The sequence below is a fragment of the Eptatretus burgeri genome, chromosome 6 (genome assembly GCF_056783735.1).
Source record: "Eptatretus burgeri isolate ZD-2024b chromosome 6, Ebu_testis_v1, whole genome shotgun sequence".
Classification (NCBI taxonomy): Eukaryota; Metazoa; Chordata; class Myxini; order Myxiniformes; family Myxinidae; genus Eptatretus; species Eptatretus burgeri.
Genome location: NC_140966.1, coordinates 18,777,651 through 18,794,068, shown reverse-complemented (window position 1 = coordinate 18,794,068; position 16,418 = coordinate 18,777,651). Strand labels below are relative to the sequence as shown.

At 38.3% G+C, this 16,418-nt stretch overlaps 1 long non-coding RNA gene across 1 annotated transcript in view; it reads left to right on the top strand.

Annotated features, from left to right (window-relative positions):
• Nucleotides 1-16,418, top strand: part of LOC147024364 (uncharacterized) — a 119,450-nt gene that overhangs the window by 65,764 nt on the left and 37,268 nt on the right. Inside the window, exon 2 of the long non-coding RNA XR_015058817.1 lies at nt 8,077-8,215. This is a non-coding gene — a long non-coding RNA (uncharacterized LOC147024364). The remainder of the gene's footprint in view (nt 1-8,076; nt 8,216-16,418) is intronic.

Sequence of the window (16,418 nt, the reverse complement as noted above, 5' to 3'; positions counted from 1 at the left end):
AGGGTTGTGGTTAAGGTGATCAGTTGGCGTGGTTTGTTGAGAGGCGTGTGTGGTTGTGGTGGTGGAAGGACGGTGGGTCTGAAGCGATTGTTTGAGAGCTTTGTTGGTGGTGGTGGTCCAAAATAATGATAGTGAAAGAAAAACGGCTATCTCAAAGATCACAGCCCTGTCCACACGGATAAAATCCCATTAAACAACGGTGGGGAAATCTAACTGAACACAGACTTATCGATCTAACTGAACTAAGGACCTTTATGATGTTCAGCGAATTTCCACAGCCGTAACAGTATATTACTTCGGTTTCTACTTCTGAGAACTGGCTGCTCAGATACATCCGCCATTAGCTAGGCCACTAAATACTTTTCAAGCCACTACTACGCTGCATGCTTATTGTGTGGCCATTGGCAACTCAAGGATGGACCGATGTGATGTTTGTTTCTTTCCCTTCACCACTGAACTCTGGAATCATTTTCCTTCTCATGTGTTTCATAACAGTTATAACCTGTCCCTTTTAAAAAGGCAGGTTTTCCAGTTCCTCAAAAACTTTTAGATTATTTTTCCTTCTCTTCATTTCTCTATCTCTTCAGTTCTGTGGTTTCATTTCAGGTCTGGCCTCAATGAGGACTATACAGTCCATAAATGGAGCTCTTAATAGAAAAATATACATAGTTCAAAGTTGTGTGTTGGTAAGGTGGTGTTGATAAAGTTAGTAAAGTATACAAGGAACTTTGATGCATGATGACATTAAGTAGGCCCATCAAAGCCTGCACTGCTCTTACCAATGCTGCAAAGCATGGTTGATTGTCCGTGCTCTATCCTTTTTAAAGGCAAGGATCAGAAAGGATTTTTAAATCTTTCGTATGACTCAGCAGGGGTTAAAACCACCAACCTTACAGACTCAGAGCTGACACTCAAACCATGATGTCACTGAGGCTGGTAAAATATTTTAAAAAAGGCATATTTTAAAAAATGGATAAAAATATATAAATAATACAAGGTTTTGTGTTGGCAGTGATATGGTTGTGCATTTAACTAAATAATGGTTCCCGAAAGCAGATACAATCCTGTCTCATTCTCTCCCTTAAAAAAAAAATAATAATAATACTTGCCAAAAAAATCCAAATTGGCTCCGATCCCAAAATTATTTGACGTGCCTCATGCCCAGATATTATTGCACACACTTGCTGAGTGTGAAAGAAATGCTTCCAGTTATTTTTGAGTAGAGGCTCTGGACCTGGGTTCTCCAACAAATGGTGTGCGGGCCAGAGTCCGGCCCACCAATGGTTTATATCGGGCCCACCAACCTGCATTTTTTTTTACTCGTTCTTCCACGAGCCTTGATGATGTATAAAAAAATTAAAAATAAAAGTCCAAAAACTAAATCAAAATCCAAGTCTAACGCTTTGGTTTCTCAAGCGCAAACAGGAAAGCACAAAGAGGGCAAGGCATCGCATCATGAGCTATGACATGCAGTCCTTTTATTTAGGTATTCGGTCGTTGCACGTGTCATCGTATTTGCTCCATAATCGAGCTGGCTGGTCGTGAAGCACATGAAGGACGCACCTCCTGATTAAAAAAAAAACACTGCAGCTCGTGAAGGTTCATTTCCTCATTGTCTCCCCTTTTATAACTACCACTGACTCTCTGTAGCTGTGGTCACCCAGAATACTTCTAAAAACAAAGATGATGGCTCCCATGATTACAAACAAGAAAAGGAGAATTGATACCGAATATTGAGTTTTCAAAGGATGTTGGACCAACGATTCTTTTGTTATCGAACGCAACGGAGCCAAATTGTGTCTGATATGTCAAGCGGCATTATTCTACGAAACACCAAGCAAATTTGACAGTCTCACAGGCCAGGTGAGAACCGATCTCGTTAACTCACCGAAACAAAATGTGATCGGGCAACAATCTTTCTTCAAAGCTGAAAAGCAGAGTTCTGAGGCAGCAAACAAGATCAGTTTTTTTTATTTATTTTGTTTGCTGCCTCAGAACTCTGATTTGCAGCTTGGCCAGAAGCAATGGCCGAGAGAGGGAAACCATTTTCTGATGGGGAATTTGTGAAAGACTGCTTGGGCATATTTACATTCGTGGTATGTCCTGACAAAAAGTTGATGGGAGAGAAGTTCAGCCTTTCACATCAGACCGTTTCCAGAAGAGTAGATGTCTTAGCATTGAACATTCAAAATTATCTGATCAAAAGAGTCGATGGCTTTCAGTTTTACAGTTTAGTGCTCCATGAAAGTACAGATGTGAGTGATAAAGCTCAAATGGAAATCTTTGTTCAAGGAGTCACCAAAACTTTTGAAGTTGTTGAGGAACTGCTCAACCTTTGTCCAATGAAAAATACAACAATGGGACAAGACATTTTAGATTAACTAAAACGTGTCATGGTGAAATTAAATCTTCCAGAAAACAAACTTTGTGGTCTTACAACTGATGGAGCCCCTGCGATGACAGGCAAGCACAATGGATTCGTTTGTCTAATGTTCAAATCGGTGACTCATGAAGTCATCACGCATCACCGCATCATCCCTTCACCAAGAACAGCTGTGCCCAAAGACTCTGGAGATGAAACGTGTGATGGAAAAGGTTGTTTATATAGTCAATTTCATAAGGTCGATGGGGCTCAATCACAGACAGTTCAAAGCCTTTCTTAGAGGTAGAATCAGACTATCATGATGTCGTTTACTTCAGCCATGTTCATTGGCTCAGCAGGGTGGACACACCAGACAGATGCTGGTCACTGGCTGAAGTAATAAAAACCTTCATGACGAATAACGGGAAAGATGTAAGCTTTATGGACGATAATGAGTAGTTGAATGACTTGACATACCTAGTTGACATCAAGTAGCTTGCAGACTGGAATGTGGAACTAGAAGGAAAGGATCAATTTGTAAGTAAATTGTATGAGCATGCTCAAACATTCATTCATTAGTTAAAGTTCAACAGTTGATGATGAAGAAAGTTGTCCATTTCACAACACTATCAACAAGGAATGCTGAGACAGGAAACCATGAAAATTATTCTGCACTGATCGGCAGCCTGAGACAATTTCCAAAGAAGATTTGTGGATTTCAGAGAACACTGTGACAAACTAAAGCTGTTTACAGATCCATTTGGAACTGATGTCACTGATGCTCATGACATGTTCCAACTGGAACAAATTGAGATCCCAAATGACAGTGACATGAAGAGAGCTTTTGTAGAGCATGGCTTTGACATTTTAGAGCCAATATGTTCCTTCAGCATCGTATCCTAATCTCTCAAAACAATGCTCTTCAATTCATTGCCCTGTTTGGTAACATATATTGCTGAAAAACACTTTTCTCAAGAATTAAAAATGTTAAAACGAGATCAAGATAAATCCTGACAGACGGACGTTTATCCGGAATACTCCGCATCGCTACATCAAGTGTGCGGGCAGACTTTGAATACTTGTGCAAGCAAAAACAATGCCAGATGTCTCTCTAAAACAGTTTAATATAGTGATGAGAAAGTAAGCAAATAAATTAGTCTTCTCATTTGAGATTTGTTTCTAAAAATGCACATTTTGTTGTTGTTTTGATAAATAGTAAAAAAACAAAAAAAATTGAGACTCCGGTGCTTTGTCTTTCCGAAATTTGCTCACTGGCCCTCGATGTGGGAGAAAAATTGCAATGTGACCCCTTACGAAAAAAAAAAAAAGGTTGGACACTCTTGCCCTGGACAGAAGGACAGACTAACAGCACCCAATAAATCTGGGTTGAAGCCCAGTTGGGGGTCAAATACATAATCCCACATCACAATTGTGGGAAGGTCCAATAAGCACCTCGATTCATGCACCACTTAATCATCAAAGTCTATCTTTTACCAAAAGTTGCAGAACAACATTGTTCCATTATCTTACACTATAAGAGAGATGTCTGTCTGTCTGTCGGACTGACTGACTGTGTCACCGTTTTTCTCAGAGATGGCCAAACGGATCTTTGTCAAACTTTTAGAGGTTCATCATCACAAGTTCATCACTGTCACAGAGTGTTTAGGCAAAAAAAATTTAAGTTGGATTTTTGGGGAATTAATTTTTTTCATTGCTCTCTCTTGCCTAAACCTTTATATCTATTTGAAAGGTAATATTAAACAATCTCCAACCCCATTCCTTAGTGGATAAAGAGAAGTGTTTTAGGTCCCCACAAAAAAAATTATTTCTTCAAAATGCCATTAGGATTAGTGCAGCACCGTGCAATTCTGGATACCTCTGCTTGTCACATATAAAATACCATTCACTGAAAATTATTTGAGACTACACTTCCCATTTTGCTACATTCTTACTTCAAACAGCCTGAAGGCTTGGACAATGTGTGAGGACTGCAGTGTCTATAATATTGAGAGAAAGTGGACTTTAATGTCGTGCAGTTCAGCTTTTCGGGAGCAGAGGAATGAGAGTGAAAGTGAGAGGTTCTAATTTGCATAAATTGCTTTTACACTCACTTATCCTCAAATCACAGGTGGAGCTAATCAGTAATAAGACCAATAAGCAAGCGATAATCACATACCTTGAAGTGCAGCACAGAGTCTTTATCCATGAATGCCACCAACTCTTTGCCTCATATGGAAGATAAGCAAATACCCACATAATGTCTAACACAGCTGAGCAACACAAACATGAGTTGAACAGCATTTGGAGTCATAGTGTCTCCTCAAAAGCTCATCAAGGAGGCAGAAATGTCAAAGGTGACTAGGCAGGAAGTGCTTAGACCAGCTTTCCTGGGCAGTGTATCAGACAAAGCAGGAGTCTTACAATGGGCAGCACTTGAGGCACATATCATTGCGGAATGTACGTATATGACTCATTCAAAGCAGAAATAGCAGGAAAGAAAGCCCACTACTCACTGTACCTTTTATATATTCCCTCTTTATCTCTCAAAATCTTTCATTTATTTTACCGAATTCACCTCTGTGTTTGAATTTTAGTTGAAATCAGTCAAGCCTTGGTACACAAGCACAATGTCATCAAATTCCACCAAGTTATTCATTTCATTCCAACGGTGAATCACAATTTCCCTTCCATTTTTGCTCCAAGACTTTTGTGCAATTAATCAATGAGGATTTAAGCATAACAAGCACAAATAATGCCATAAGTACAATATAATACACCAGCATGCAATACGACCTTCTTCGCACGAGCTTGTAACAGTGTGCAAGAAGGACTTATCTGCGAGTCCAGAAGCATCTACATTGATATTGCAGCAATGCTATGAAGCTTTTTACCATCTACTGACTTTTGACAATCTCATTCCATCTGCAGCCAAACCTCAAGTGCAAAAAGCAATGCATCAGCAATGCTGTTTACACTTCAGACTGCACATTATTTGGTGTGAGAAGACTGCTGTAAGGTTATAGTGCACTATGGCTATCGTAATATTTTGTTGTGGGTGTATCTCCACACCATGCAAGGTATAGTATCATTCCTGCAGCTTTAATGCAACACAAAGGGTAAACATCTGGAGGAGTTTTATTTATTTATTTTTCCCCCGATACTATTGTGCATACATTCTCGTTGCATTATGGTAGCACGCCAAGTCTCATTTCTCCTCCTCAAAGCTAGTATCCTGATCCATTGTTTTTTAACATTCGATTTATTGATCAAGTGAGGTCTTGCAATAGTGCAGAAGCCTTATTTGTGACCATCTCAGGAGGAGAAAGGTTTCGAGCAGGAAAACAAGCACAGAGTGGACAGCCATACCCTATAAAACTTCATATGAAAGCCTAGTAGATTATGATAGGGTATTTGTGGCTCAGGAATGCCTTATCTCTGCTAAAAAAGACACCCAGCTAGAGGGTAACTAGCCATTGATACTAGTTTGGTGTTATGATCATCCCCTGAAAGGTTATGGGAGATGGTTTGGCAAAGGATTTCCAGGGATTGCATCTCTGTCAGTGGATGTCAAGAGAAGTGGATTGGATAGTTTGAGCATGAGTGTCTTAGTAGTAAGACTTAGTGTCTTAGATAGTAGCCGAGCATGAGTGTCTTATCTTGTTCAGATTTGATGAATGGGGTTCAGCAGACTGCTTGACTGCTCTAGCTCTTTCGAAATAATTAAGACCCCATTCATTGGGAACTTGTACTTCCTTATTTTAGCAATGCCGTCCTTTATTTGTACCTCTGTTTTTATCTGCTCATTTGGCCAGGATTCCTTCATTAATATTCATGCCAGATGGGATTGTCTGATCATATGTGAGTGTTACATTGTCTTGTCAAATAATATTTCCACAACATGCTTGTACAGTCTTTTAGGGACTGAGGGGTTGAAGTTTGTGCAGACATGCCCAGGAATTACTCTGCACATGAGGTTTGGCCCTTGTGTGTAGAGTTGTTCGGACTGTTCTGTTTCACCTGCACCGGCACACAGAGGAAAGTACAGACTTTCTTAACAGACTAACCCTGCACTTTCTTCTTTCACTTAGTTCTGCCATTTTCTCAAAGCCATTGATATAATTTCCTTAATCTGGGACATTTATTGGTTGAGGACTGTTGGTGGGGAGTATCAAGGGGGTTTGAAGACTTGGAGTGGGGAGGAGATTAAGGCCTTTGTGTTGGGAGGGGTAGGTTGAGGACTTGTGCTAATAATTGAAGTCTTTAATAAAAACTCATTTTAACGGCATTTTGTGCTCTGTTTTTTTGCTATTTTAGAAGTGATAAAGGCAACTGTTGCCACGCCGCCCAATTAAAGGAATGAGCAATTTTTGTAATTTATTGTTTCGTTACATAATTGCAGTTTTAGCCCGAGTTTTCAAAGCTGATAATGTGAATATACAGAAGGGTCGCCCATCATTTTGACAGGCAAATCTTCGAGTTTCAAGAAAAGGATGAAGGGCAAAAATATATATTCCTGAGCTCAGCATTAAATTTATTAAAAGTAAAAAGTTTCTGTTGCCTTGGAGACATTATAGATGCTTCAGGAGTAGCAGAATTAGGTGCTAGATCAAGAACATAGTCAGCCTGGAAAAAAATGGAGATAACTAGGTGTATTAATGAAGCACAAAAACCTTTCATTATCTGTAAAAGTTAGAGCGCAATAAACCTGTTTCAGACCGGTATTGATGTGCAGAAGCAAAACGGGGCACTGCGGGTCGAAGATATAAAAATACTGCAAATAACAAAGATATTACTGATACAATGGAGGAATATATTGTCTCTGAAAATAAATAATACCAAGATCAGAAATCAGTAAGAGATTAAAAATCTATACTGTTGAAGAATAACCAAGGAAGAGAAGACTTACTTTGTGTGGTTATGTGCAATGAAGGTCATAAGGTGAAGCTGCAAAGAAAGCAGAAAGCTCGTGGTCGAAGGAAGAAAGCTGAGAGGAAGTCCAAAAACGATATGGATTGAAAATGTCAAGAAGAAAGACATGGAATATTTGGGTTTGCATGAGACCAACCCAATGTATAGATCCAATGCAGAGGAATGTATTCATTGTTCAACCCCCTGAGAAAAGGGGAAAATGGTTGTTGTGTGTTTTTGTTGGTGTTGTGTATTTTCTTAAAGTGTGTTCCGAAAATGTTATAACTCAGATTGCTCAAAAGACTCGGCTTTGCATTTCACAAACTAAAATGATTATGAAATAAAGGTTTGCATTTTTTCCCCTTTAAATTACAACCTAAAAATTGCAGAAAACGTATCTTCTACATCTCCACTTAAACTATTTCAGATATTTTTGATGACCATATGCTGACCGTTTGCTGTTACTCTTTTTCCATAAACTACATACACACACTCACAAAAAAATGTAAGTATGTCAAATAAGTAGAAGTTGAAATCAGTATAATGTTAAAATGCTACTACATGGTCAACTCAGACAAATGTAGTACATGCTTTATAACTTATAAGGAATGGTTTTACAATAATTTTGAAATCCTGAAAGAAACTTTCAGTGCTACTGCCAATGGAGAAGAAAAGCTCTTTTGGTTAACCATTTCCAAAGGAATAGTTGAATTGCCTAGATGTATGCAGACTCACTTCTGAACTGTCTAACCTGGGATTGAAATTTGAACAAGCTATAAGCTGTCACTCACTTGTTTTGCATGCAGGACAACACATCATTGTGTGCACCATCCATCAGAAGAATGATAAACTGAAGGATCTGTCTGCCATCGCTGGTTGTTGGTGGACATGAATGATCCCACTGTGTCATCATCCCTGAAGAGTTGGAGAGTTCCGGTATTGCTGGTATGCTGGCCAAATTCCAAATTCCTGTCATTTTCAGTTGAACGTCAGGCCTGATCTGCCGATTTGTGAAAGAATTAGGGCAATAACATTCCCTGGCGAACCATACAAGAAGGTGTGACAATTTGAGGCCATTTAAGTGGTACTGTAGTCAGGCCATGAAAGAGTAGTGATAATAAATTACAAAACTTCACCTTCATCGAGCCAATCTCAGGTAACTGTTATATTTTTAGGAACATAATACAAAGGATTAAGGTTTGTTTTTGTCCATTCCAAGCTTGCAAAACAAAATAATTCCACAATGTTTCAGGTAAAATCATTACACATATCTTTTAACAAACAATCTGCCCTTATTCTTATCTTTGAATGTATCTGCAAAAACAAACTTTGTAAAAATGTTTCCTGGTGCATGTGAGTCAGATGATTCTGGTTGATCATGTGGCTCTGCACGGCAGTGAACACTTTTCAATCTATCCTTTGTAAGCAGAGAAAATAAATTGTTTTTCAAAAACTTAAAGCAATCAAGGTGAGCACTTGTTTAGAGAAATAAATTGGTGAACATGGTTTCCTGAAGTACATGTCAGGTTTTGTTTTAACATCATTTCAATTTTTTTAACTTTAAAAAGTTTTTTTTAAGTAACTTAAAAAAAAAAACTTGAAAAAGTGGATTTGAGGGCCCTGAGTAAATAAAGGGGGGTGACAGATCACAGACAGACCTGGGGGGGAGGCCGGAGAGAAGACAGTAGAAGACAGGAAGACTTTTCAAAGGTCTTTGTTCTTTCAAAGAAACTTCCTCTCCCTCATGCACAGATTTATCCCCTCTCGTCTTCAGGTGTCCTACCCTTCCTCCCGCCCATGGTTCACTGAAGCTTGGGGTGAGGCAGTTGTCCTGAAACAACTTGCCTTTGTCTCATGGAAAGCAAACCCAACTGAGTGTAATTTCAGTTCCTTCCACAAAGCTCAGAACAAGTGTGTGTCAGTAGGGTGAATATACTGGTTCTGGCTCACTTTTCCCCATGTAAATGAATGGGGGATTTTCAGTGATTCCTATTTTTTTCCCCTAAAAATAAACCCCATTTTTATCCCAAGGTATATTTATTTGTCTCCCCTTTTAACCTGGGGATACTTTTTTTTTCAAATAATCCATGCAATAAGATAAAGATTTGTTAAAGGTGATTCGAAAGAAATATCTGAAACGTCAAAGACTCGGGACACTTTATCAAATAACCGATGCATATTGTTTAGCTCACTCATTGAACCTATAAAGATTTGTTCATTCTCAAATTCATTCAATAGTTTAATTTTCTTTGCACAATAATCCCCATCTAAAATATTGAAAAACAAAACATTTGAATCTTTATATTTTTTAAGATACCCCTTTTGTGCTATTACGAAATGATAAACTTCTCTTATTGATCTCATCTGGCCACCGCCCGAGTTGAAAATCATTTTTGTGTATAAACCACGCCATAAAAAAAGTTTTGTTTCAAATGTTTTCAGTTCATGCCGTGAAAATGAGGAAGTGTTTTTTTGACACGGTCGTGCTGTGAAAATGAGGAAGTGTTTTTAGGCAGTCATGCTGTGAAAAAAAACAGGAACTATTCTGTGAGACAAGGTCTCGTGTTTATATTTTATCTCAGAACACGAACTGAAAACATGTTTAATCAAAACCATTTTAGGGTATTTTAAGTATGTTTTAAAAATGATTCATACAATTTGAGAATATATCTCCCAGTTATTTTCCAAGCTGTCTCTCCCGAAGCGTCATTTCCTGTGGCCACACCCAATGATTAAGCAATCTCCTCATCGTTGCTTTATAAGTGATTCGCCAGACAAAGTTTCTGCCAGACGGGATTTTCAATTTTACAACTGAGACATGAGCGATCTTTCTTCCGCGAACAAAACAGCTCAACACAAAGTTGGTAAGCCTGTGTATTGGTTCCTCTTTGAACGATGAAGCAATTGATTATAAATTAAATAGTGATAATTCTGATATATATTTTTTTTCTTGGCAGGTCCTTGGAAGAAGAGCAGTTTACATATCATGACGAGGTGCATGAAATTAATGCTCTTATTGAAGAGGTCAATCATCTTAGAAGAGAATTGAAAAACATTTTTAAAGACTGACACGACATCTTATCACGGCCTCTGATCTTTTTGCCATCTTGTACCAATGGTAAAAAAAAACTGAGACATGGACTCACTCTCTTCCGATGAAGATAACAGCTCACTACAAAGTTGGTAAGTTTGTGTATGGTTTCCTCTTTGAACAATGAAGCAATTGATTATAAATTAAATCGTGATAATGCGAAAATATATATTTTTTCCTGGCAGGTCCTTGGAAGAAGTGGAGTTTACATATCAAGATGAGGTGCATCAAATGAATGCTCTTATTGAAGAGGTCAATGATTTTAGAAGAGAATTGAAAAACATTTATAATGACTGGTACGAAGTCTTATCACGGCCTCTGATCTCGAATGAATTAAACCAATGGTGAGACACGTGTGTGTGTGTGTATGTGTGTGTGTGTGTGTGTGTGTGTGTGTGTGTGTGTGTGTGTGTGTGTGTGTGTGTGTGTGTGTGTGTGTGTGTGTGTGTGTGTGTGTGTGTGTGTGTGTGTATATATATGTGTGTCTGTGTGTGTATATGTGTGTGTATGTGTGTATGTGTGTCTCTTTCCCTGTCTGTCTCTCTCTATCTCTCCCTGTCTGTCTCTTTGTATCCCTCTCTGTCTGTCTTTCTACCTACCTCTCTCTGTCTGTCTCTCCATCTATACCCTTGACTTATTATTTTATTTTTTTTCAGCTCGATCACACAACATCAGCTGTTGAAGCAATCTGGTACAACACATGATTTTCTGGAGGTAAATGTTTCTGAATTATTGTTTATTTATTCTTTTATTAATATCACTCTCTCTTTGGAATGTCGTCTTATGTTGGTTGCATCATTAGTTTGGACGCGGTTTTGCCAGTACACTGCAATTCATTTTATTGGCCTTGGAAGGATGACAGGCTGAGTCGGCCTCCTGGTGTGTTAATTCAGTGGTCAACGAGGTTTGAACTTAGAACCAACACCAGGCTTACTCATATTACCATGTAATTATCTTTATAAAACCTAATTATTATCCACTTTTTGTTTCACAACAGAATATGGTGTCTGAGTTTCGAAATCACAAGACATCTGAAGAAGATTGCTGGGAAAGATTATACATTCTCGCAAATGAATATTTAATATTTGCAATTTTGATTAATTATATTTGTTTTGTTTACAATTACTTGATTTTGAATTAAAAAAAAAAGGATTAAGACATGAAGGAAAGGGAGGGAGGGGTGGGGGGGGGTAGGTGCGCTCCCCCAATGACCCATCACCCCTCATCCCACCCCTCCCCTCCCCATGTGTGTGTGTGGGGAAGGGTGGGGGTGGGATGAGGGAGGTGGTGGATCAAAGGTGGGGGCGCACAGGGGGGATGAGGGGTGGGGCTTGTGTGGGAGGGGCTTGTGTGGGTGGTGTTTATGTGGGCGGGGCTTCGGTGGGGCTTGTGTGGGCGGGGTGTGTGTGGGTGGGGCTTGTGTGGGCAGGGTTTATGTGGGTGGAGCTTGTGTGGGAGGGGTTTATGTGGGTGGAGCTTGTGTGGGCGGGGCTTGTGTGGGCGGGAGTAGGGTAAGAATACTGATTCTGGCTCACTTTTCCCCATGTAAATGAATGGGGGATTTTCAGCGATTCATATTTTTTTCCCTAAAAATAAATCCCCTTTTTATCCCAAGGTATATTTATTTGTCTCCCCTTTTAACCTGGAGGTTGAACCTCATTGAATTGAACACCTGGGGGTTGAACAGCTCACTCATTGAACCTATAAAGATTTGTTCATTCTCAAATTCCTTCAATAGTTTAATTTTCTTTGCACAATAATCCCCATCTAAAATATTGACAAACAAAACATTTGAATCTTTATATTTTTTAAGATACCCCATTTGTGCCATTACGAAATGATAAACTTCTCTTAATGCTCTTGTTTGACCACCTCCTGAGCCACAGGTTATTTTTGTTAAGCCCCGCCCACTTTTCTTTAAGCCCCGCCCACTTTTGTTAAGCCCCGCCCACATTCCACAAGGTATTCAATAAGCCCCGCCCACTTTTCTTTAAGCCCCGCCCACTTTTGCTAAGCCCCGCCCACTTTTGATAAGCTCCGCCCACTTTTCATAAGGTATTTTTCCTAAGCCCCGCCCACTTTTGCTAAGCTCCGCCCACTTTTCATAAGGTATTTTTCTAAGCCACGCCCACTTTTCCTAAGCCCCGCCCACTTTTGCTAAGCTCCGCCCACTTTTCATAAGGTATTTTTCTAAGCCACGCCCACTTTTCCTAAGCCCCGCCCACTTTTGCTAAGCTCCGCCCACTTTTCATAAGGTTTTTTTTCTAAGCCACGCCCACTTTTGCTAAGCTCCGCCCACTTTTCATAAGGTATTTTTCTAAGCCACGCCCACTTTTCCTAAGCCCCGCCCATTTTGCTAAGCTCCGCCCACTCTTACATCATTTCCAGTTCATCTCTGACTCACAAAGAAATCACTAGAAAATTACAGGATGTTATGGTTTTGAAAAATTTCCCAATGAAGGCTTGCCTAGGCTTGCCCAGGGAATTTCCAAAGGAAACCACACCCACCAGTCTTTCTCTATAAAAGCTTCAAACCCAGGCTCCATTTTAAACATTTGTTTTTGCTGGCAATGGTGTTTTGTGTGCTTGTCTCGAACTCTCTGTCTTCTATGGAACTAAACCTTCAAGTTGATGAACTGGATTCAAACCTCTTATCTATTGAGGTAAGATTTTTTATTTTCCTATTTTCAAACTTTGATTGAAGCATACTCATTTAATAATTAAATAACTTAATTAATACATTATTATTTTCTCTCACAGGAAATTGTGTCTGAAATACGAAATGAAAATACTGCTTTTGCTACAACTTGGGGCGAAATTGTTGGCTTGGTTGAAGACCTTATGAGCGACCAAGACCCACAGAACGAGTTCGTCCTTGATGACCCAACCAAAGAGTTATACCTTGGAGACCAGCAAAATCCTGAAAAAGAGTTTTACAGCAATAGTACTCATTGTGAGTTATCAAGACAATACCCACTGAACAAGTTATACCTTGATGAGCCAGAATACAAGTTTTACCTTGGCGACTCACAAATTTTGAAAAAATCAAGAAATGAGTTCTGCCTTGATGGTTTAAATAACTACCTTGGAGACTCAGGAAAAGGGTTCTGCCAAGATGGTTCTAAATATGGGGCCTACCTTGGAGACTCACAAATTTTGAAAAAATCAGTAAATGAGTTCTGCCTTGATGGTTTAAATAACTACCTTGGAGACTCAGGAAAAGGGTTCTGCCAAGATGGTTCTAAATATGGGGCCTACCTTGGAGACTCACAAATTTTGAAAAAATTAGTAAATGAGTTCTGCCTTGATGGTTTAAATAACTACCTTGGAGACTCAGGAAAAGGGTTCTGCCAAGATGGTTCTAAATATGGGGTCTACCTTGGAGACTCACAAATTTTGAAAAAATCAGTAAATGAGTTCTGCCTTGATGGTTTAAATAACTACCTTGGAGACTCAGGAAAAGGGTTCTGCCAAGATGGTTCTAAATATGGGGCCTACCTTGGAGACTCACAAATTTTGAAAAAATCAGTAAATGAGTTCTGCCTTGATGGTTTAAATAACTACCTTGGAGACTCAGGAAAAGGGTTCTGCCAAGATGGTTCTAAATATGGGGCCTACCTTGGAGACTCACAAATTTTGAAAAAATCAGTAAATGAGTTCTGCCTTGATGGTTTAAATAACTACCTTGGAGACTCAGGAAAAGGGTTCTGCCAAGATGGTTCTAAATATGGGGTCTACCTTGGAGACTCACAAATTTTGAAAAAATCAGTAAATGAGTTATCCTTAAGAGACTTTGTAAGTTGGTTTTACTTTGAATACTTGAAATGTGGGTTCTGGATTGATAACTCACAATGTGATACATATCTTGGAAACTCAACGGGAATGTAGTTATACCTTGAAGACTTGGAAAGTTGGGTTTATGTTGGACACTTGAAACTTTTTGGGGGGCTTTTATTTATTTATTTATTTATTTATTATTATTATTATTTTATTTATTTATATTTTGGAGACTTTTGGAGTTGCTATCACTCTTTGGGATCTAAACCTATCGATGTAGTTCTTTGTCGGATGGTGCTTGATGGGAGCAAGATCAAGAAAGTTCTAGGAAGAAAGTGCAGGCTTACTCCCCCTTTTTACGTCATCAAACCTGAAAGCCTTAAAAGACAGAATTGGAAGAAGAAAAAAAAAACGTAAAAATATATATATATAGGTGGAAATCTCATTTTGAAAAAGACATTGTGTTGGGCGAGGATTGAGTTGGGGTTGAGATTTTGAATGTGAGGGTTGGGGTTGAGATTTTGAATGTGAGGGTTGGGACACACACACACATACACATCAACAAACAAAAGTTAAGCCTTGACTATTCAGTTGAGGATTCTGTGTTTGGGGTTCACAGATCTAAGAACGTCCCCCTTGACACACATTATATACTGTTATACACCTCGGACTTGTCCCTCTAGTGTCCACAAAGGTGTATTATCTGCTTAGTTTTGTCTTTTGTAATTCCTGTGAATAAAATGAACCTAAAATCTCTTCCCCTTCCAAATCATATATTTTATAAGTCCAAGGAACTGTATCTATTACATCAACAATTTTAAAAAGTTCTTTCGTCCATCGTTCAGTAAAACCCTTTTCAAAATGAGATTTCCACCTATATATTCTTACGATGTCACCAACTTTGAACTTAGGTTTTCTGACATTAATCTCTTTTTCATATTTTAATTTTGTAAATGTTTCTGATGGCTTCATATTCGTTGACGTGTGAATCGTGTCATTATACTTATCCACAATATCCTGAATAAAAGATAACCATTGTTGTGAACCGAGTTGTGTGAATTTTTTATATAGTCTCTCTTTTAAGGTACGATTAAAACGTTCAACAACAACTGCCTTCCCTTCATTAAAGGTACTGTATAATGTAATACTGTTATTTTTTAGAAAATTCATAAATGTCTTGTTATAAAACTCTCTACCCTCATCAGTCCACAATTTCTTAGGTTTTCTCTTACTTTTATTAAATATCTGTTGAAAAGCTAACATAAGAGTATTACCTGTTTTGTTTTTTAAAGGGACAACCCACGCATATCTACTCCTCAAATCAATAACGGTTAAAGCATACTTGTACCCCTTATCATTATTGAGTTCAATCAAATCAGCAGACCAGATATAATCAACTTCCTTGGAATAAACTTTCCTTCTCTGAAACTTTGTGAATATTGGTTTATGTAATTCATCAGCTAATTGCTCTTCAGTCTTAATGGCATCATTAGAGCCTATAAGTTTTTTGAATTTCCAAGTCCAAGTTTCAATTTAGCACTAATCATCTTCTTCACGATGAACCTATCAACTTTTTCTCTCAAGGTTGGATTTTGTATCAGAGACAAATTATACAACATTTCTCTATCGGCTTCATGCTTTTCTTCCAACGTTGTGGTATTCCCATAATCAATATCGTGTCTCATGCACACTTCATCAACTCTATTGATTGGTTTACTCCAGGATTTAGGATTGTCTGCCTCATCTAATCTTTTATCCAAGTTTGTGCCTGGACCACAGAAAGAATACCCTGGAAGATGTAATTCCCCTGGTATTCCAGTAGTTGTAAATTTACTTCCTGATAAAAACTTTTGTATATCTCCTCCGAGTTTGTGTTTGGAGGTAAATTGATTTTTTTTTGAACCACACACCGAACATATACCTTTTTGTATAACCCTGTTATTTTTACTTTTAATATATGAAATATTTTTAGTATTAGTTTTCTTTTTACATTTGAGACAATAACTCATTTATTTATGAGAAAAATTTCTGGAGAGTGCAAAAACCTTTTTAGTTTCCAACATGCACATTTGAATCTTAATTTTTAAAACATAAAGAATCCTTAGAAATGCCTTCACTCTCTCCTCCATTTATTTAAGAAAAAACTTGAATTAAAATGAATAGCTTGACGATGCTAATAGTTTTGTTGAAAGTATTGCAAATAGACTTGTTAATTCTTTGTATTCCTTCCTGGTGGGATAAGTTATTTTCTTTAATACCTCTATTCTTTTTTGAATCTCA